Below are 23,170 nucleotides of genomic sequence, written 5' to 3' on the forward strand. Positions count from 1 at the left end.
TTTTGTTCCTTTAAGAAAAGAGAGGATATGATATATTTTCAAAAAAATTATAGGATCTTAAATATATATCTTAAATTAGGGATGGGCATTCCACCTATCCTGTCCCCTAAGCAATATTTCCGACCCGTTCGGATCAGGGTTTTGAGGAATTTTCGGATTCGGGGCGGGGAACGAGGAAAAAAATAAAAAAAAATTGGGGATCGGGACGCTCGGGATTAGCATACATTCTCCGACTATTATATTTAATATAATTATATAATAATTCATATATTCATTAATTTAAATATTATGTATAAATATAATATATATACATTTTTAAACTTTATTTTTTTATTATATTAAAAATTTCATAGAAAAATATGATTTAATAAAATTAATTTTAATACTATCATTTATTATAACTACATTTAAATTTGAATTTCTATTTAAAAATATAATGTTAATTAAAATAATATTTATGCACAATAATTTAATTATTAAATATGCAAATAATATAAAGTTAATTTAATAAAATATATTAGAATCTCCGATTACCCGCAGGAAATTGCCGTTCCCCGATCGGGAGGGGGATCGATGAACAAAATAATTCTCGTTCAAAAATTATAACGGGCTCGGGGAGTGGGTTAGGACCCGGGGATCGGGAACGTGGATAACATCCCGTGACCCAAAACCCCAAAATGATCAATTGCTCGATCTATTTTGAATCGAGCAATTTTAAAAGGAAAAAGTTGCCAACGGTAAAAATTAGTAATCCGTCAATTTATTAACTAATTAGATAAGGTTCACTGATGCTGCACTGAGTTGGGTGTTAAAATTAATAATCTTTCAATGTGTTGTAAATAATGTGTTGTAAATCTTGAATTACTTGATTATGAATAACTTAATAATTGTATATACAGAGAAAATTAAAGTTGAAAAGAGAATTGTATTTCAACATATTTCAGTATATCTGATTTTAATAACTGAAGGTCCTATCTATAGAAGTTAGTTGACAAGTCTTACTAAGAAAGTTATCTAAGTCTTCTTTGATAAGTATTGTAGTTCTTCACTAGTATATTTCGTAAGTCTTCCTTAATAAGCTTTACAATTCTTCCTTACTAAGTTTCTTCTCTAAGAAAATGCGCAAGTCTTCCTCGATAAGTTTTGATAGACTTCCTCGATACGCTTTTCGAGTCTTCTTGATTAAGTTTTGACAATCATTATTGTATCATATTATAACACTCCCCCTTGATTGTCAAATGCGAGTTTACTACAGAGATTAACTGCCTCGTTAAAACCCATTGGAATAAAAACCTTGACGAAGAAAAAAGTGTACAGTCTCCCCTTGAATGTAACATCTCATACTTTGACATCTTGTTGTAGCAAGTTTCTTAATCTCCGTATGCCAATTTTGTTTCGTAGCTTTTCAAATGTTGATGTTGTTAGTGACTTTGTACGTAAATCCGCAAGATTATCACATGAGCGCACTTGTTGTACATCAATATCACCATTTTCCTGTAGTTTATGTGTGTAGAAGAATTTTGGTAAGATATGTTTGGTTCGATCCCCTTTGATATATCCTTCCTTTAACTGTCTGATACAAGCTGTATTATCTTCAAATAAAATTTTAGGGCTGTTTGAAATACTTGATAATCCACACGATTCTCGAATATGTTGAATTACAGACCTTAGCCAAATGCATTCCCTACTTGCTTCATGAATTGCAAGTAACTCTGCATGATTTGATGAAGTTGTTGCCATAGTCTGTTTTGTAGACTTCCAAGAGATAGTATTGCTACAATATGTGAATAGATAACCTGTTTGTGATCGTCCAAAATGAGTATCTGATATGTACTCAGCATCTGCATATCCAGTCAGTTGTGATTTTGAACTATGTGAAAAGAATAACCCGAGATCAATCGTCCCACGAAGATATGTGAATATGTGTTTGATCCCATCCCAATGCCTTTTAGTTGGATTAGAACTGAATCTTGTCAACAGGTTCACAGAAAAAGCAATATCGGGTCTTGTGTTATTTGCAAGATATATAAGAGCTCCAATAAAACTAAGATATGGAACTTTAGGCCCAAGTGTAGCTTAATCTCCTATTATGGGTCAGAATGGATCCTTTTAAATTTCGAGTGATCAGAAAACCATTGGTGTCGTTAGTGGATGAGTTTTGTCCGTGTAGAACCGATCAAGAATTTTTTCTGTATAAGTGGACTGATGAACAAGTATACCCGAAGATAAGAGTTTCACCTGTATGCCTAAACAAAATCTTGTCGTTCCAAGATCTTTCATTTCAAACTCAGTTTTCAAATAAGCAGCAGAGTTAGTAATATCTTCGGAAGTACCTACAATATTCAAATCATCCACATATACCAGCAATAATAATAAAACCAATTGATGACCTTTTGATAAACACACATGAACACACTTGATTATTAACATACCCATCATTTAATAAATATTCACTAAGCCTGTTGTACCACATACGACCAGACTGTTTTAAGCCATATAATGATCGTTGTAATTTAACTGAGTATAAATATCGAGGCTTAGTTTCATTTATCTTTAATCCTTCAGTAATTTTCATATAAATATCACTATCAAGTGATCCATAAAGGTAGGATGTAACAATGTCCATGAGACGTATTTCCAATCTTTCCATACAAGCCATACCTAACAGAAAATGAAAAGTGACTCCATCCATCACAGGATAATAAGTTTCCTGGTAATCAAATCAAGGCCTTTGAGAGAATCCATGGGATACCAGTCGGGCCATATATCTCACAATTTCATTTCTCTCATTTCGTTTTCGTACAAACACTCATCTATTCCCGATGGGGATCACACCAGCTGGTGGTCGGACTGCAGGTCCAAATACATTTTGTTAGGTAATGAATACAACACAGAGGGAGGGGGGTGAATGTGTTTTGGATTATTTTTAAGCTTTTTGAACTGTTATGAATGTGGTGAACAAAATAATTTAACTTGTAAAGATAAATTATTTTAACGGAAATAATAAAATATGCACATGAACACACTATCTTCAAAACTCACTTAATTTTATATAAAAATCAAGTATGTCTTGCTACAAATTTCTGGGTTCTTTTTGATAAAGAACTCAGCTTCTTTCTTGAGAGAGTTACAAGAATTTTAGATCTATTTGTTACATCTAAAATAAAGCATCCAGTGTTTACTTTATAGAACAGTAAACACTGGTTTTAAACAGAATGCAATAACATATACTAAACCCTACTTTAAGTTAACTAAAACTTTCTATTTCTGGTTTTGTGTATCTTTGCAAATCATGCATGTCTGTATCTTGAACTCTTCAAGCTGCTTTTTGTAGACTTTTCAAATCAGTGATTGATTTGTTTGTTGATTGATAATATTGGATATTTAACTGGTCTGTATCTTGTACTTTGAGTTTCATATCGAGATCTCTAGTTTGTTATATAGAGAACTCGACATCTCGATAAGTATAATGGCTTATCGAGATCTCTTATTACTCTATAGTTGTTTTGACTTATCGAAGTCTCTCAGTTCTCTATAAGAGAATTTGGCTTGTCGAGATCTCTGAATTTCCGCATGTAGAAAAGACTTGTCGATATCTCTGAGATCTCTATAGGCATATTGACTTATCGATATCCCTGAGATCTCTTTTGAGAATTTAACTTATCGATATCTCCAATCTTCACATCTTCAATTTGACTTGTCGATATCTCTGAGTTCTCTATTGCAGAAATGACTTGTCGATATCTCCAATCTTCATATCTTCATTTGACATGTCGATATCTCTGAGACTTCTTTATAAGCTATTTTTGACTTGTCGATAAGTCATTCTAGGGTTCTCGAATGACTTTTCTATAAGACTTCATCCGTGACTTAAAGATTTCTTGACTAATAATATTTTTCTCAAAACAGATTTATTCAACTCCAAACTTCTTCACAATGTCTCTGAGGCATGATCTTTTTCTAGAGTTTATTCTTAGGCTTGAGACTTTTTACAGAAAAATATTCCAGTCTAATCTATTTACACTTTTACAGACTTAAGTGATATAGTACAAAGTGCAAACTTAGATTATCATTCAACTTACTTAGGGATGTCAATTTGACTAAGTCTTGTTATAGTACATGCATGTCTTGTATACCAATCTCCTCATACAACTTTTTTAGGGCTGTCAATTTGACTTAGTCTTGTTATAGTACAAGCATGTCTTGTACAATAATCTCCTCCAATTTGTTAGAAGATTGATTATCACAAATTCATGCCTGGTAATAAGCCTAACCCCAAGCTACAATGAACAATAAAACTTTACATACAAATTGACAAAAATACAACATTTATACATAAAGGGTTTCTTGAATTTAACAGATACATTCATTAATCAACCTTCTCATCTCCTGTTTCTTTTCTAATGAGGTCCTTTAACTTTACAAGTATTTCCAGTTCCTCTATGATGGGTGTCCCTCTTAGAGCTTCTACAAGTTTGAGTTTATCACCTAATAGATAACTGTCCAAGAAACCAACCCTAATTCTTAAGAATCTGCCAGCCTTGATGTTTAGAAATTATCAATCCTTGGTAATTCTGCTCATCCCCTTTGCCTTGAGATCTTCAGATTTTTGTATATACATGTCTATCTCCTCGACACATTTTTTTCTCTCTCCTCACTTTCAGCCTTGTTTCTTGCTCTTCTTTCTTCCCTTTCTACCAATCATTCAGCCAAAAAAGATCTCCATGCTTTAGTTGCAGTATCCTTATCCTTCAACAAGCTTATCACTCTTTTGATCTCTGTGGGTGAAAATGTGTCCATTAAGTTTTTGCAAAGAAATGTGAAAGTTCCATCCTGAAAGTAGATTCTTACTTCCCTTAATGATACAACCCAAACTCTCACCATTTCTTCAGCTAATTATTGAAAGTAGTCTTCATCTAAGATGCACCAGTTTAGAGGTAGAAAGTCACTTTGATTATAACCGTTTCAGATGGCCCTTTCAGTAACTTGCATTTTCTTTGGTTTTCTCCCAACAGATTTGTAATGAAGTTTGGTTGGTGGCTTAACAGAAGGTAGGTTTGAAATTTTCTTTAGCGATGTTTGGCATGAGGTGATTGGTATTTTCAGAATGATGTCAACAGTTTGTTTGTACAAGAATTTTGGCTTTGAGGTGGTTTGGTATTTGAGTTTATTGGCTTAGAAGGTTGAGTTTGATTGTTTTGGATTTTTAGGGTTTGTTGTTGTGGTTCTGAGCCATCTTCCTTCTTATTTCTTCTTCTCCTCTTTTCTTATCATCTTGCTTTTTCTCACCCTGTTTCTCTTTACTACCAGTTGCTCTAGAGGATTGACTTGGATTTTAGCTAGAAGGTGGTTGATCAACTTGCTTCTGCTCATCATCATCCTTGTCATCCTTTAAGTTGTATTGTGAGTTTGGCAACATGATATCAACATTCATAAGGTATTTGTCAAGAATTTTGATCATCTCTTCATCTTCAGTTTTTTTGTGCTTTTTGCATTTCAAATCAGATTGAAGAGTCATAATCAGCCTCATGTTTCCTCTTACACAGTTCTTGGGCACATTGAAGATTTTGCATCTTTTAGTCTGAGGACAGATATAGGCGACACCCTTGCTTGGATAGAGATAGGCTTCAGGAAAAGCATCTATCTGAGCCTTCTTGAGTTCATGTAGCAATTGTGTGTCCTCTGGAATGACTGTATGTACTTTGTCAATCACTACATCCAGCTCAGATGCTTTTAATTTCTGTATATCGGAGAGAGACACCTGTAGACATCTGTCCAGTCCACTGTCATTCATATTAGCCACAATTCTCTTCTCCAGAAAGTTATCAACTTTGACAATCACCACTCTTACAAAGTTGATATTGTTGGTCAATGCTCTTTTGTAAGTGATGTAGTTGTTGTGGAGAGACACCCTCAAGCCTTCTAGTAGTTCATTGAATTCTTGATCTTGACAGGGTCCTTCTGCAGCTTTTAGAAGTCTTTCCTTTCCAACATCTTTAGAGATTTGAGCTTTTGAAGAGCTTTGAACAGTCTGAGTAGTTGATGTCAATTTGCTAGGCTCCTTTGATTTACCAGCATCCCTGAATTGTTGAATCCTAGCTTATATCTCCCACTTAGTCTTGGGAACAGGCATGAGTATGGGAGTTAGTCTTTCTGGCCTCACAGTCTCAGGAAGTGCAGACAATGGAATGTTAAGCTTTCCCATGATAGCTCCCAAAGCCACAGAATTTTGCATTTGTGAATGCTTGTGGGAGTCCACCAAGGTCTGAATGTCTGCCTGTTGACTTTGCACTAGAGTAGTGAGAGCTTGCACTTGAGCTGTGACTGAGTCATTGGAGGACTGCAAAGTTGAAACTTGTTCTTGAAGAGCTTGAATTTGTAAATTTGTGGATGTAGAAGTAGGTTGTTGAGAACTTGAGGGAAGAGAGGCACCAAAGGTGTCTTGGATAGCTTGCTTGATTCCTTCCATAAGCAAAGCAGAAGGCTCATACCTACTTTGATGAAGCTAGTTCAATTTGGCTTTTGTATCATTGGAGTTGAATATATGTTGTTGAACCACCTCATGCAAAGTTATTAAGAACTTTCTGAGATTTTTGACATCTTTTTCTACAATAGTCAAATCAACTCTGGCCATTTGATCAGCAAAATATTGGAATTTAGAGGTGATTGTGAATTGAGAAGGAATAATTTCATCCATTTTCTCTCTTACCAGCTTTCTAATCTTGTCTTCATGACCATTCAATTTTGTTTCTATTGCTTTACCAAACAGGTGAAAAGCTTTGAGTTGAACCTTGTGAACTTCATTAACTGCATCATAGAATTCTTCAGGAGTTAAGGCCTTTGCATTTCATCCTAGTATGGTCAAATAATCTTCCCTGAATTTGGCCAAGACATCTTCCATCTCAAGACTATAGTCTTTGTTTAGCCAAGCATCATAGTTGCCATCCTGTTCAGCTTCATTAACAATTTTAGCTTGTTGTTCTTGGACCTCTTTCTGATATGTGAGCATTATGGCATGATAATTCTGGTTAGATATATCTGAAGTTAGCAGCTGTTGAGAGATTTGAGCAAGTCCAGAAAATTGATCAACTAGAAGATCATCTACAGTTGTTGGTTGAGCTTCGGCTGCCTATAACCATTGGGAGATGAGGTGTGATTGTTGTGGTTGAGAAGTAGAAGGTTGATCTGATAAAATTGAACCACCTGTGAGTAACGTCACAGTTTGACTCAAAGATTGCTCTCTGGATTTGACAATTTGTTGTTCCTCAATTGTGGTGGGAACCTTCATTTGAATTGGAGGGGAGTTAGCTAGATTACTGTCATGCACTCTAGCCTCAAACCCTTGCTCATTTTGCAGTGAGCTTGCACTTGAATGTGCTAAACTTTCCTCCCCTATAGCAGGATTATTGGAAATTGTACTCCTAGCTTCAATTGTGAGTGCAATTTCAAATAGGGTTTTGAGGGGAGTTGTTCCACCAATAGGAACCTCAAATTGAATTGAAGAGGATTTAGATAGCTTCCCCTTGGGAGTACTACCCTCAAACCTTACACCATGTGAAGGCTGATTTGCACATAAAGGTGCATTTGTAACTACCATGGGGTCTTCAGTAAGAACTGATGGATCCCCCATGTTTGTGATGGTGTCATAAAGGTCTACCCCAGCTAGTAGCCTCTCCCCATCTAGATTTGATGTCTGGGTGGTGAACACAGTTTCTTGAACCATGTCACTTGAAGTTGGCAACACTTGAGGATTAGATTCAAGTGTTTAACTATAAATGAAGAAATTTTAGAAATCAGATTTTGAATTCTCAAATTGGAGTGTTGGCAGCTCCTCCTGAATAGTAGAGGGAGCTTTAAGTGATGTGCTTTCCTTGTGTGTGCCATCTGTGCCATCCCTATATCTCCTTTCATACACTTAAATTTTTTAAAGTGATGTTTTTGCAGACTCTTTACAGGGTGCACTAGGGAGAGTGCTCTTTTCAATAGAGACATCCTGTTGAGAGTGTACCCCTAGAGTCTATTCTTATCCCTGTTTTACAACTACATCCTTTTGGGAGGATGCAGAGGTGGCTTGAGTGGTCAACTCTAAGTTTTTAGCCTTCTTTGGTTTCTTTTTGATCAAGGGTGACCCGGTTTCTGTTTGTTCTCACCACTCTCATTAATGATTTTCAGGTTTGCCTACTTTCTCTTCTTTTTACTCACTTCACCCTTTTGAGAGGATGAAGTGGTTGGCTTCCTAGCTTCTAGTGATACAGAATAAGTGGTCTCAACTTGGGAAGGCCCCTGTTGGTTGTCCCGTGTTTGTACTTCCATAGAGACATGAGCCATAGCTGTACTAGATTCAATATTTGACGTCATGTCAGGCATGGGGTAAGGGTAAGACTTAAACCTCTCCATCATAAATGGAGTGATTTTGGGACTTACAGTTACCTTGTTCTTTGTAGTAAGTGAGCCAAATATAATTTTGGAGATTTACTTATAATTTCCTATTTTTGTGCTATCTATACCATTAAGTAAATGAATGTCTGATACTTTATAATTTAAAGTAGACATGATAAATCTAGGAAAGAAAATTTCCTTACCTCTTGCAGCTAGGGGCATTGTGAGCCTAGTGGTAAGGTCTTCCACGATCAATAGACCAACATTCAACTGTCTGTTGTGGGCTATGGAGAACACCAGCTTCTGCACCATACTTGATATGTTGTCATATCCTGTCTTTCTGCAGGTAAAGACCCTCACTATAGAATCAAAGAAGAATGACCATTCTTTCCTCAGGTTTGTTCTGTTCAGACTTGTTAGGTTGATTCTTCCACCATAGTTTATGAAATCCATGAACTCAGCTAGCTCATCCTGTGTTGGAACCTCCACCAGATTTTCAGTTGGAAGAACCTAAAGCTGCATTCACATCTAACTCATTGAACTCAATTTGTTGGCCTTCAGTTGAGCAAGTCACCACCATAGATACAAAGTTGTCATGCATAACTGTCCTTACTACAGCTATTGTCCAGAACTCATGCAGGACATCCAAGTAAATGATTGGGTTAGCAGTTAGAGTACCTGCAAGATACGATTCAGACAAAAACTTGACAAACCCCTTGAAAGAATCAGGGGCCTGATTAGCATCAGTGAAAGGAAGGTAGTTAGTTCCATTCTTGGGGATATCGGCTCTAACATTGTTGAGTGCCATTGTTGTTGAGTAAGAAAGAACGGGTAAGAAAAATGAGAGAGAAAGTGTTTGAAACGAGAGAGAAATCGGTTTGGATTTGAAAATTAGGTCACTTTGAGTTCTCGAAGGCGTAAGGATGTGTATGTCGAGATGTCTGGGTATTTATAGTAAAATATAAATGACTTATCGAGAACTAAAAATAAACGTTTGGAATTTGCTTATCGAGAAGTCATTTTGAAGAGTGAATTACATATCGATAAGTCATTTTAATTTACTCTTTTAGAAAACTAAAATTGACTTGTCGAGATGTCAAATAAATACTCAGTTTGTTCAAATTGGACTGAAATGTTTCCAATTTTATTTTGACTGAATCAACAATAAAATTAGAAAGATTTTATCAAAAGTATTTTACCAAAATAATTTATTGAATTAAATTATTTCAGTTCTGAGTTATCTATAAATCTAAAATAATACTTGTAGAGAACTCTATGAGTTAACACTTATAGAGAACTCTACAATAACTTATCGATAAGTCATAATAAAGCTTATCGAGAAGTCCCTCGAGAAGTCAGAAAATTGACTTGTCGAGAACTCACTCGAGAAGTCTCAAAATGACTTGTCGATAAGTCAATTAGACTTATTGAGAACTTAGTTCTCTATACTTTTGATTACTTTAATTCTGCCTTGTGCTAATTTTACATATTAAAAATGCAAATCAACATTTAGACAGTTTTCTTAGAATTTGAAAAATTCCAAGCTAAATTTTGAATTTTGAAAAATAAATATGCAGAGATTTCTGAAATATTTATAATTCATATTCTTGTTAGTTTCCAATTCAATCAAATTAATTTTGATTTACTAGAAATTAATATGCTGCAAAACATTAGCTGAGTTCTTGCCTTAGGATGAAGAATTTAACATTCTAATTTCACCTACAAGTCTAGTGAAAGTTGCTTGATCCAAAGGTTTAGTAAAAATGTCAGCTAATAGTTTTTCTGTTGGAAGAAAAATGAGCTCAATGGTACCATTTTCAGCATGTTCTCTGATGAAATGGTACCTTACATCAATGTGCTTTATTCTAGAATGATTAACCGGATTAGCCATAATAGATTTAGCACTAGTATTGTCACATATAATTGGAATTTTGTGTAACACTAGGAAATAATCCATTAGCTGATTTCCAATCCAAAGCACTTGAGCACAACAACTTCCAACAGCTATGTATTCAGTTTCAGCTGTGGAAGTTGACACAGAATATTGTTTCTTGCTATACCAGGATACAAGTCTTTGTCCAAGAAACTAACAGCTTCCACTAGTGCTCTTTCTGTCAACCCTGCATCCAGCAAAATCTGCATATGTGCATCCAACAGCTTCAAAACTAGTTCCATTAGGATACCATAGTCCCAATTTTGGAGTCCCCTTCAAGTATCTGGAAATCCTCTTCACAACCATAAAATGTGATTCCTTTGGATTTTCTTGAAATCTGACACACAGACATGTAGTAAACATGATGTATGGTCTACTTGCAGTTAAGTACAACAAAGATCCAATCATTCCTCTATAGCTTGAAATATCTTCACTTTTGCCCTTTTTGTCTTCATTCAACTTTGTAGCTGTAGACATAGGTGTAGATTCAGGTGAACAATCAACCATGCCAAACTTTTTCAATAGATCTTTGACAGACTTAGTTTGGATGATGAAGATTTCATCACTTCTTTGACTGACTTGAAGTCTGTTAGTCCCTTAACAATGTAACAAAAATTACAGAAGGGGGGTTGAATGGAATTCATGAAACTTTTTCTTAGTTAAAAATGTTCTCTCAAATATATATATAAGTGTGAATTGATTAGCAGAATGTGGAATAGTTACTTGAAATGAATCAAAACACAAGTAATTAAAAACAAGAGTCTTTAAAAAGTTTCTGGTGGATTTGAATGATTCCACCAGAGATATATAATATATATCGAGAGAACTCTGTGTGCAAAAAGCTCACAGCTACTTACAAAATGATAACAACTAAGAACGAGAGAAATGCTAAGAATACAACTTACAAATGTTTCTCTCTTGGTTGCTTGGTTTCTTTGTTACTATTCTATTGCTGCTTCTTGGTTTATATATCACCAAGATTACAAAGTAATAAGACAGGATAATAAAACAAAAACTATCAAGTCTAATACAATGCTACTTCATTACTCTATTCCAGCATCTTTGAATATCTTCATAATAGCATGGAAATAACAATGCTTCTTTGTTGACTGTGTTATCACTGTCAACAGATATTTGAATTCTTTATCCGTCGGGTCTATGATCATCCGTCGAGTTATTGATCATCCGTCGGGTTGTTGATCATCCGTCAAATTCATTGTTGTTTATCCGTCAGGTAGCAATCAGGCACTTGACTCCATTTCATTTATGCAGAATTACAAGACATCATCTATGTACAATTAATCAACCTATTCTGCATATCTAGTTAAAGTCAACATGACTTAAGTACTACTACAGATTCTAAACAATGTGTATGCAGAAATGTGCTACAGACTTATTGTTACATAAGCTACTCACTCGATGGATAATAAGTCATCATCCGTCGGGACTGAAATGAGTTATCCGTCGGGACTATAATCCTTATCCGTCGAGTGCTACATTTTCACTAAGTAAAATCTACCAAGGTGTTTTATTCATGAAATCATCAAGTACACAACAATCTCCCCCAATTTATGTCTACTGGAATTGTTGCCATAAATTAAGAGATATTTGATGATAACAAAACACCCTAAAAATACAACTTTAAAAGAAAGTAGATAATACTGAAAAGTTCTTCAATTAACAAAATGTACAAAGTTTAGGTCACAGTCATTTTCAAGGTGCTCCTCTAGCCTGAGCAGATTTATCTAGTTCCTTGAAGGTCTGGATTTCTTTCCAAGCTTTCTGTTGTTTTCTTCAATTTGATTTTGGAGCTGCCTGTGGAATTCCAGTTCATCAGATTCTGAGAGATTTAGCTTTTCTTGCATTTCCAAGAGAGTCTCATTGCTAGAGATGCTCAACTGGTCTTCTAATCTGAAAAATCTTCTCACTCCTTTGGTATCCATGAACTCCATCAGCCAGTAGGGCCTTAGATGCACTCTTCTCCCTGTGTAAGGGATGACTAGAGTGTTTAGGAGTGCATCTTTAGCTCTAACACTCCTTAGTTGTTCAATCTTCTTCAGTACCGATCTTCTTGCAGTTATATTGAACCCAAAGTTCTTCTTGAAAGATGAATAAACCTTAATCAGTACAGCTTGACTTTCTTGAAGAATCCTGTGAAGTGGCCACTGAATCTCCTTTCCTCCCTTGTACTTGAACACTAACCTTTCAGGTAGGTTTCTGTATGCATAAATTCCTCTCACTTAATCTAGTTCATCTAGATAGAGATTTAGATCAGAAAACTCCTTGATGTCACACAAGTACATATAATCTCCTTTGTTGACTTTAGATTGAGCTTTGAATAAAGATTTGGATTTGAGAGGTGATAACTTCACTTTCTTGACTGCTCTTGACTTTGTTCTCTTTGGCTTGTTAAGGATTGGCAGATTGAAGTCAGGAATTGGTATGTTCTCCCAATCTATTGGCTCATCCTTAGGCACAATAGGTTCACCATGAATATTCCTGTAAGGATCCACTACCTTGATATCTTCAAATACCACAGAGGGTTTTGATGCTTGAGTTGTGGTTGAAGTGGACTCCTTGGGAAACTGATTCTCCAATTCCTTATCAACAATGTCCAGTTTCCTTTTGGTTCTTTTAGCCAATCCCTTGATTCTTGGAGACTTCTTCTGTTGTTCAACTTGCTTCTTTGGATCTTGAGATTCAATGATTTCAGATGGCTGACCAGGAATTTGTTGTGATGAATTTACAGCATATAGCTTGACCAAGATAGCAATTTGCTCTTTCTTTTGTTTAACCTTTTTAGCATCTAGAGCAGCTTGCTTTTTTTCTTGCTTCACTCTAGCCTTTTCTTCTCTCTTTGCTTGAGCAAATTGAGGATGTCCAGCCACCACACAAATTTCTTTCCCATTCCTGAAAATTTTAGCAATTCTCTTTTTGGAAGCTGAATCAGCTGGATCTTTGTAGAAAATAATTGACCTTGACAGAAGCTTCTTATCATCAGGCTTAGGTGTCTCATACACAGTATCCAAAGGGTTCTTCAATGATAATTTTGGATGATTTACCCTTGGTTTCAGAATTATTTCAGCCTTTGGAGATTTGATGCAAGATGACTGTCCCGTTTCCAGATAGTCCATGCTCATCTCATTCACAGAAATTTGCTTGACTTGAGAGTGCTGGATGGCTGACTTTACTGGCTCCTTGACTAGTCCAAACTTCTTTTGTATATCCTCATCAATCTTTTCCCAGTTGATTGGCTTCAACTGCTTCATTTCAGCGGCTCTAATGTTGGCTGCTACTTCATTTATCAGATCTATACTGTTTGTAACTGGTGGATTTGAGATAGTAATTGAAGGCACAATTACTTTACTGATTTGAATTTGAAGCTTCTCCCCATCACTTGGTCCTTTCTGTGACGGCCTCAACCCCGGGGTCAAGAGTTGACATCACCAATAACAATAAAAATGATCATTATCCAGACCGACTCATTAGTAATATATAACAACGACCCCTTTTACCAAGACCTTTTCCAGGTTTAAGTATGACTTAGGTTACTCAACTAACACAACCCAAATTACCTTACACAATCCTGACCACTAATTTAATGCAACAACTCAACATACCTCATCTGGTCTGAACACCACTACCTCAGAGGAGCCTGACACGAAAGGAGCTGGAACTCTACCCTGACTACCGCGCAAGAATCTCCTAGGCATCTGCAATACATATAAAATATTCTTGCAAGCTCAGCAGCACCACTATATGAATAACAAGTAAAACAGTTTAAAGTAAAGCAGTTATATGAACAGAATTCATAGCTTGCCAGAAATAAACTGGATATCAAAACTAGCATGCTCTGTAAAACAAAATCAACAATCGTGTGCTGTGCAAAAATACCAGAGTTCAATTTTAGCATGCTATTTTTATTTTCAAACCTTCCGTTCCATTACAGGAACCATAAAACCATCTGTGCCGATACGGGGACCCAAAATCATTTGTTCCGTTACGGGAACCATAAAACTTGTCCCATCACAAGACCTTTAAAGCTTGTTCCCCTCCGGGAACCTTAAAATCACTTTGATTTGTTAAACAATTTCAAAACTGAATCAATTAAATCCTCGTACCCTTACGGGAATCACAAAACCAAATCAGATACGTAACGGATATGTGAAGACAGCTGATTAGGCTATCAACATCAGACGGCTCTAACTGCCATCCCATTTACCTGTTCCGGAACTCAGAGACTAGCTAGGTCTCTGACCTACTGGACTAATCGGTTATACAGTGTGCGCAACCGAATTAGCCTCTTACGCTAACTCAATAGGCCTACTCTGGCCCCAATGTATCCCATATCTGATCGTTTTAATCCAGTTTTCAAAATCATCACTTTTACCTATCTCTTTTCAAAATTAATTATGCCACAACACACTATTCAAATCCTCTTTCATTTAAATCATGTTTAGAGATAGGTGTTTCCAGAAGTCACTTTTCCCCAAAACATAATTTTAAACAGCATTTTCAAACACAGGGGATACGTAACTTAAAACGTTTTTGTTCCATTATGAAAGTAAAACATTTAGTTATTCACATATACTGAACCATAAAAGAATGGTCAGGGGTACTTGCCTTGCAGAGTGTTACAACTATCTCTGATTGACCTTGAACCGACTTGGACACTCAGTTTTATCGCCTTACTATCAGACTATCCTGGATCCGACTTTAACGTTCAGGTCCTTCACTAGGAACCTCGCTACGCTTGTCGACTGATCACTAGGGTATTCTTAGTTCGACTTCACTTCTGGTGTCCTTCAACTAGAACCTACAGAGCCGAAATACCCTACGTTAGACGTCTAGGTATGCTTGACATATACTTTATACTAATTCTACCCGACGACAATCAAACTCAACTCGTAACTATGTATATTATAATAACACACGCAACAATTAGGGTTCACAATCTCGAAAAATCGGTTTGGTGTTCGTTTCCAGAGAATAGTATCTCTATCCTTTTACGAAATTAGGGTTATTGGTTTTAGCAAAGTACTACATCACAACACATAATTAGGTTCGTACAAAGTAATTACATACAACCGATCGATGTTCTGATAGTCATTGGGTACGACATCGTATTTCCGTAACTTAATTTTTCCGAAAATCGGGTAGCACCTCCTTTGATTATCGGCTAACCCGTCGAACGTCCCGACGTCAAATTAATCACAATGCAAGCACTAAAAATCCAATTGTCCAAGTCCCATCCACCGATTCAACTCAATAATAACAATCATAATTCCACACTTTTCCAAATTTCAACTTAATTATAATTATTAATTATTATTTATTTTCAAATATTAGGACTCAGATAAACATCATCATCGTCCACCATCCACTCGTCGAAATTCATCGCGGACGGCGGTAAAATCCGCGGGTACCCAATTAATTCGGGTTTCCAACGCTTGATTCTACCGATTAAATTTTAATACGAAATTTCTGTACAATAATTTATTTCATAAAATAATCAAAACTGCACTGCACAAGAAAACAACTCGAGCCAAATAGGGCCTAATTGGCCGGAAAGAATTGCGATGGCCAGCCGGAAGTAACCGGAATCAACAACACAACCAACTGCTACACACACGAGCACATCTAACACACACATACTCAAACACGCACGAACACACACAATTACACACACACCTGCACAGCACACACACAGTTAATGCAATTTATGCACACACTTACACACACACGCACTCCACACAACTGTAAACGGAACACAAGCAGGAACAGAGAGCCCAGACAGCAAGCGGAGTAGAGGCGGTTAGACAGTCGCCGGAATCCACACCACCGCACCATAGTTAACTCACCAGAAAAAAAAATGGCGGCAACAAGGGGACCGGAGTTTGTCGGAGGAGAGAAGAACATCCACGAATGAGTACAGGACAGGGGAGCAACAGAAGAGAGGGGGAGAGATGTACATAAAGATTTTGTGAATTAGAGATGAAATGTTTGTGTGTTGTTTTTGTGTTTGTTTTGTTTTCTTTTTTTTTCTTCCAGATACAACAGGAATAAGACGCGTGTATAGCTGAGTTCTGAGAGTTTTACACGTATTGACTGAATAAATACGTGTCCCCTATCCATTTTAAGTCCAATATTAATATGTTTTCTTCGTATTTAACGAACAACCGCACATATACTGATAATCCGAAAATTACCAAATTAATTTCAAAATATCACAAATAATTCAAAGTTATTAAAATAATTTTTTCGTAATTTTTTAAATTATTTTTGAAACACAACTCGAACCCGCATTTAATGACTAACGACCTGAACTGCACTTAAAACAAATTCAGAAAATCACGAAAATAGTCTTAAAATGATACAAATATCCCGAAGTTTATAAAAACATAATTTTCGAAATGTTAAGATAATTTCTGAAATGCAATTTATACCCGCTTTTTAATAATTAACGACACATGCGTATGTAAAATCGATCCTGAAAAATTTTCAAAATAATTTCAAAATTCTCGGAATATTCCAAACATAAATAAATATGAGTTTCATAATTTTTGAAGATTTCCATAATTAAATATGGATTTTACCATTAAATGCACTCAGAAAATCATTTAAAAATAAATAATTAATGAAATATTGATTTCTCAATTTTATAAAGTCCTAAAAATAATTATTGAAATTATAAAGTCATAAAAACAATTTTAGAGACAATCCAAGAATTTATGGAAATAAAACTGCAATAATACCATTTTTAACAACGACACAAAATTATACAATTCATTAATTAACCACGAAATTTAATTCCATACACTAGTAATCACATACACATAGTGACAGAGTAATAACCCCTTGACTGAACCCATAAAAATATTTTATTTAATTATTTATTCCATAATTACCCATTTAAATAATAATAAAAGTATACGGGTCGTTATATCCTCCCCCCTTAAAAAGATTCTGTCCTCAGAATCCGACTTAACTAAATAAGTGAGGATATTTGTCAAGCATATCTGACTCTAACTTTCAGGTAGACTCTTCTACTCAGGGATTTATTCAAATATATTCAGTATAGACATAGATTCATTCCTAGGGATTCGCTTTTTAACGAAATAAAATTCGAATCGATCGATCCACACAAAACTGAAAGGAATATGTCCTAAGTCCAATCATGTATGAGGATTTAGTAATAAATTTTATGTAATCTGTTTTGATTTCATTGATATTAATAAAATACTTGTTTTGTTTTTATTACGGGCTTTATCTATTTAAGTGTTTAAATAAGATATACCATAGTTTAGAGTAAAGCTTTTTATGGATTATGATGAGATCATAATAATGAGACCTAAAAAGATGATAACTCTAAACTTAAATAGTTCTTGGTCGTAGGATTACTAACTGATAATTAATAATCCGCAAAGATCGGTACATACTATGCTTGCTTCATTATGAAGGATGTCTGTTCTCATGGACATTTGTGTGGTGACACTATAGCTAGTATGTAGGTGCTTATTATAGAATAAGTTCACTGAACATGACTCGCCCAGCTGAACAACTGATGGAGTTCACTCACGTGTCAGTAGTTGTTCGCTTAGTGATAGTTGTACAAGTATCCTTAGACTTGAGGTCATCATAGTCATCTTATGTACACTGAACTATGCTTTGGTTTAGTTCTTAGTCTCCAGGGACAATTATTAGGGCTCTTCTGGGTATATGAATTTGTACACGAAGATAGTGTATGATCAATAAAGGATCTACCCCTTCCAGTGAAGGAAGCGAATGTTCAAGGCCGATCCACTTATGCTAGTTCAGGAATCTCTGGCCAGAGTGAATGAAATTAGAAAGGAGTTTCTAATTTGCATAGAACTACGCATAGTAAATGGTAAGCAAGTGATTGAATTAGATAGGCTTGACACGAGATCCATGCCTTGTATTTAATCGGAACATTGTAGGGTAGAAGGAGTTTATTGTACGGTAACTATTCACTGACAGGTTCTTGGTATTCTAAGCAGTGAATTCATATTATCCGGATAGTCGCGATATGTTGAGAAGCATCACTCACGATGTAGAATAAATGTGATTGATTAATTAATCATATTTAATAAATTAGAGAATTTATATAAATAATGATAAAATAGTTTTATTATTATTTATTTCTACTACCGGCTTAATATTGAACCTACAGGGTCACACCATAAAAAGAGAATGATTTAATGGTGGAGGAATTAATTAATAATGGCTAATAATTATTTATTTATGAAATAAATAATTAATTGGCAAATTTAATAATTGATTAAATGAGATTTAATTGATTATAAATTAATTAAGAAAAGTTCTTAATATTATTAATTAAGGATTTAATTTTTGGAAATTAAATCAAGAGAGAGAATTATTTCTAAAGTGTTTAGAAAAAGGATTAATAATTAAAAGGTATTTTAATTATTAATGAGAATAATAAATGGGATAATAATAATATCATTTATGGGAAAATTTCAGCTGAAAATTTTGCCTATAAATACACTATTATAGACCCTATTTTTTCTAACCCACATCGAACCCGAAAACCCAAAAAGTTTGGAAAACCCAATTCTCTCCACCTTCTTCCTATTTAACATCGTTTTCTTGGTGGATACCGGTGGGATGCTTCACACTTGAGGAGCAACTGCTAAGGATCTCTGATCGTTGTCTCCGAATTATTTTAAAAGGTTAGATTCGATCCCTCGAATTTTTATTCACGATTTATATGCTTTTATTTGGATTTTGTATGTGTAAAAGTGTTTTACCATGACCTCGCTGCGTTTAAAATCCAACAATGGTATCAGAGCCAGGTTATATGCATATAGATCTGTGGTAAAAATTTCAGAATTTTATGTGCTTGTATGAATTAATTATGATTTTTACAAGTTATATCATGGATTAATTTTTTATGATAAGAAATCGTTTCTCAGAATAATTTTGAATGTTGATCTGGGTTCTACAAGTGTTGTAGATCGTCTGGGTATTTTTTTCATAATTTTATGATGTATAGATTTTTTATTATGAATTTTTGAAGTTGTATCATTAATAATTCGTAATTAATTAATCATATATATATATATATATATATTGTTAGTATGTATGTATATACATGTGTTGTTTGTATATCTGCTGTAAAATTCTGTTGCTGCATGGAGAAACAAGAAAAGCACAGAACAGGTACGGCTGTCAGGCGCGTTTTTCGAGGAGAGAGGAAAAGACGGCTGCTACAGAAAAAAAAGAAAAAAAAATAGGGGTGTAACGCATCCCGGGAATGCGTTACACACCTGTGGCGCATTCACGGAATGCGTTACGTCCTTTAATGGCTGAAAAGGGTGTAACGCATCACCGGAATGCGTTACAGGGCTTGTAACGCGTTCCTGTAATGCGTTACAGCCCGTCTGTTGATTTTAAAATTGATTTTCTGGGAGTTTCGTAACTCCGTTTTAGGCGTGCAATATACCGTTGGATTCGTTTTTTCGAGACTGGATCTAATGGAGTGATCAATTTTAGTTTATATAAAAGTTTTGAACTGTTTATATTTCCATGAAGTGTTTTAAAGCTATTTTTGACTGTTTTAATTGCTTTTAAATGCTTCATGTGATACATAGAGATGTATAATGCTTAGAATAATGTGCTAGATGATATAACATGCCTACCTTGATATTTATTCATGTTGATATATGTGATATATGCTTAGTTTATCATGCGATGATAGATTTAGGTGAACTTAAATAAACATAAGGCGTTTGTTAGACAACCTAGTATAGTGAAATTGTTTCATAACCTTAAGAACAATATTATGAATACAATCATGAGATTCTTGTGTTTGTGAAACACGTAATTGAATATGAATTTTCGATATGAGAGAAAGGATGATTCTGTCAACAACAGATTTCTATCTGTAAGAAAGGGTTATTAAGTGACGCCTCTTGACAATGCTCCACCCGATCTGGAAATCGTCTGATTATTGATTATTAATTTGAAATATTTAATTTAAAAGGAAGAATCTCTTTATAATATGATTATGATTGTAACATAATATAATCCCTCTAAAATTAAATAATATCAAGTAGTAATTGGCCAATGATACAACGGGCTTGTGTCGGTCATAGCCTTCCAACATGATAGAAAAGTAGTTCTTATTTTTGAATCATTGTCGTTTCGTGCCACAGCCGAGGGCTTTGATTTTGAAATAAGAAATACTTGTCTATTACATAGAGATGTGTACATTGAATAAGAATCTAAAGGTCGTTATGTGCCACAGCCGTGGGCTTTTGGGGACTGATTCAATTGTACAGAATATTGGGTTAGACTTGACTTAGAATATTGAGTTTGTCGTGCCATAGCCGTGACTCAATTATTCAAGAGGCTAAAGTTTGATTAGGGAATAACATTAGATGTAATTGACAAGAGTTGTCTGCCTATTGAATATTACATGGCGTTTCGTGCCACAGCCGGGGTTGTGTAATGGAATGTAGGATCCCTATTCCCACTAGCATTATGAATGCTTAATTTTTTCACGTAGGGGGTTGAATAAATTAGATAAACTAGTGGGAGCCACTTATGAATAAAGACCCAATTCATATAGTGTTTTGAAATGAAATCGAATATTTGCTAAGTGTTGTTATGTGTTTATCATTTACAGATTTACTTTGTACGTTATGTCTTCTGCACTATCACTCAGGAGCATACTAGATGCTCACAAATTGACTGGTCCTAATTATGCTGACTGGCTTCGAAGCTTGAGAATTGTTCTCAGGATTGAGAAGCTGGAATACGTGATTGACTCACCTAAGCCTACTGAACCTGCTAGTGATACACATAATGATGAACATGTTGTGTATCGTAAGTGGATAGATGATACAAATGTTGCTCAATGCATCATGCTAGCTTTCATGAACATTGAGCTACGGAAGCAACATGAGCATATGGATGCTCACACTATCCTCATACATCTACAAGAGTTGTATGATGTGGCAGGGAGGACAACTCGATATGAGATATTGAAGGAGCTGTTCGGGTGAAGGATGTCTGAGGGATCATCTGTGAATGACCATGTACTTAAGATGATCAATTTGATTGAACGTCTTGGACAACTTGGTTTTGCCATGGATGGGGAGCTGAGCCAAGACTTGGTCTTGCAATCGCTTCCGAGTTCGTTCTCGCAGTTTGTTGTGAACTTTCACATGAATAAGTTGGATGTCAGCCTGCCTGAACTCCACAACATGTTGAAGACTGCGGAATCGAATTTTCCCCCTAAGAAGAGTTCTGTTCTTCTAATTGGTGAAGGTTCCAATCCTAAGAAAAGGAAGAGGAACTCTTCCAAGAAGAAGAAAGTAGGTTCCACCAAAAGCTGAAGACCCCAAGAGCAAAGTTGTTTGCTTTCACTGTAACAAGGTGGGGCACTGGAAGAGGAACTGCAAGCTTTACCTTGCAGAATTGAAGAAGGAGGGTAGTGAGACTACCGCTTCTAATTCAGGTATGTTTATGATAGAAGTGAATATGTCATTTCTACTTGGGTATTCGATACCACCTGTGGTTCTCAAATCTGCAATTATTGCAGGGACCAAGGAGAAGTAGGACTCTTGAGGAAGAGGAGGTGATTCTACTGATGGAAATGGAGCAAGAGTTGCTGCTGAAGATGTAGAATCATTTCATTTACATAGTCCTACGGGCAAGACTATTGTTTGAAATAATTGTTATTTTGTTCCCTCGATTGTGAGGAATATTATTCCCATGTTAGACTTGGCTGAATTTTCATTTATTATTGAGAATAATGAATGTTCTATTCTTAGAGATAATATTCTTTATGGACGTGGTACTTTAAATAATGGTCTGTATAAATGTGACATAATTTACTTCAGATTGAACAAACTAATAAAAGAAAAGGGATGATGAAAATCTCACTTTATAGTGGCACCGCAGTCTCCATTTAGTGGAAATGGAGAGAGGGCTGCAAATTTGCTAGGAATGGTACACACAGATGTATGTGGACCAATGTCTAAGCAAGCCATGGGTGGATTTTCATACTTCATTACTTTCATAGATGATAGATCTAGATTCGGATATGTGTTTGATGAAACACAAGTCTGAGTCCTTTGAAAAGTTCAAAGAATATAAGTATGAAGTGGAGAAACAAACCAAACATAGTATTATAACTCTTCGATCAGATCGAGGTGGTGAATACTTTAATGGAGTGTTTCTAGATTATCTCAAAGTAAATGGTATAGTCTCCCAGTGGACTCCTCCAGATTGGTATCTGAAAGGAGAAATTGAACTTTGTTAGACATAGTTCGGTCCATGATGAGCTATGCAAATCTTCCAGTATTCCTATGGGGTTATGCATTGGAAACCTCAGCATATTTACTGAATAAGGTGCCTTCCAAAATCTGTTCCTCAAACTTCGTATGAGATATGGAAAGAAAGGAAACCGAGTCTTAAATACGTTAAGATTTGGGGATGTCCAGCTAATGTCAAGAAAGTTGACCCAGATAAGCTGGAATATCGATCCGGAAAATGTAGTTTTGTGGGATATCCTAAAGAGACTTTAGGGTATTACTTTTGCACCGATCATCGGGTGTTTGTCTCCAGACATGCTACCTTCTTGGAAAAGGAGTTTATCCTTGAAGGAAACAGTGGGAGCAAAATTGAACTTGATGAAGTTCAAGAAGCACAAACTACTACGGATCAAGTGGAAATACCTGTTCAGACTGAACAACCTTCTGTGGAACAGCCCATTCATAGATCAGGGAGAGTGTCTCGCCAACCTGAGAGGTAATATGGCCTTGTCATTGAGAATGACAATGAGTTGTCGATCATTAATGATGACGACCC

The sequence above is a fragment of the Apium graveolens genome, chromosome 3 (assembly GCF_009905375.1).
Source record: "Apium graveolens cultivar Ventura chromosome 3, ASM990537v1, whole genome shotgun sequence".
NCBI classification, from domain to species: domain Eukaryota; kingdom Viridiplantae; phylum Streptophyta; class Magnoliopsida; order Apiales; family Apiaceae; genus Apium; species Apium graveolens.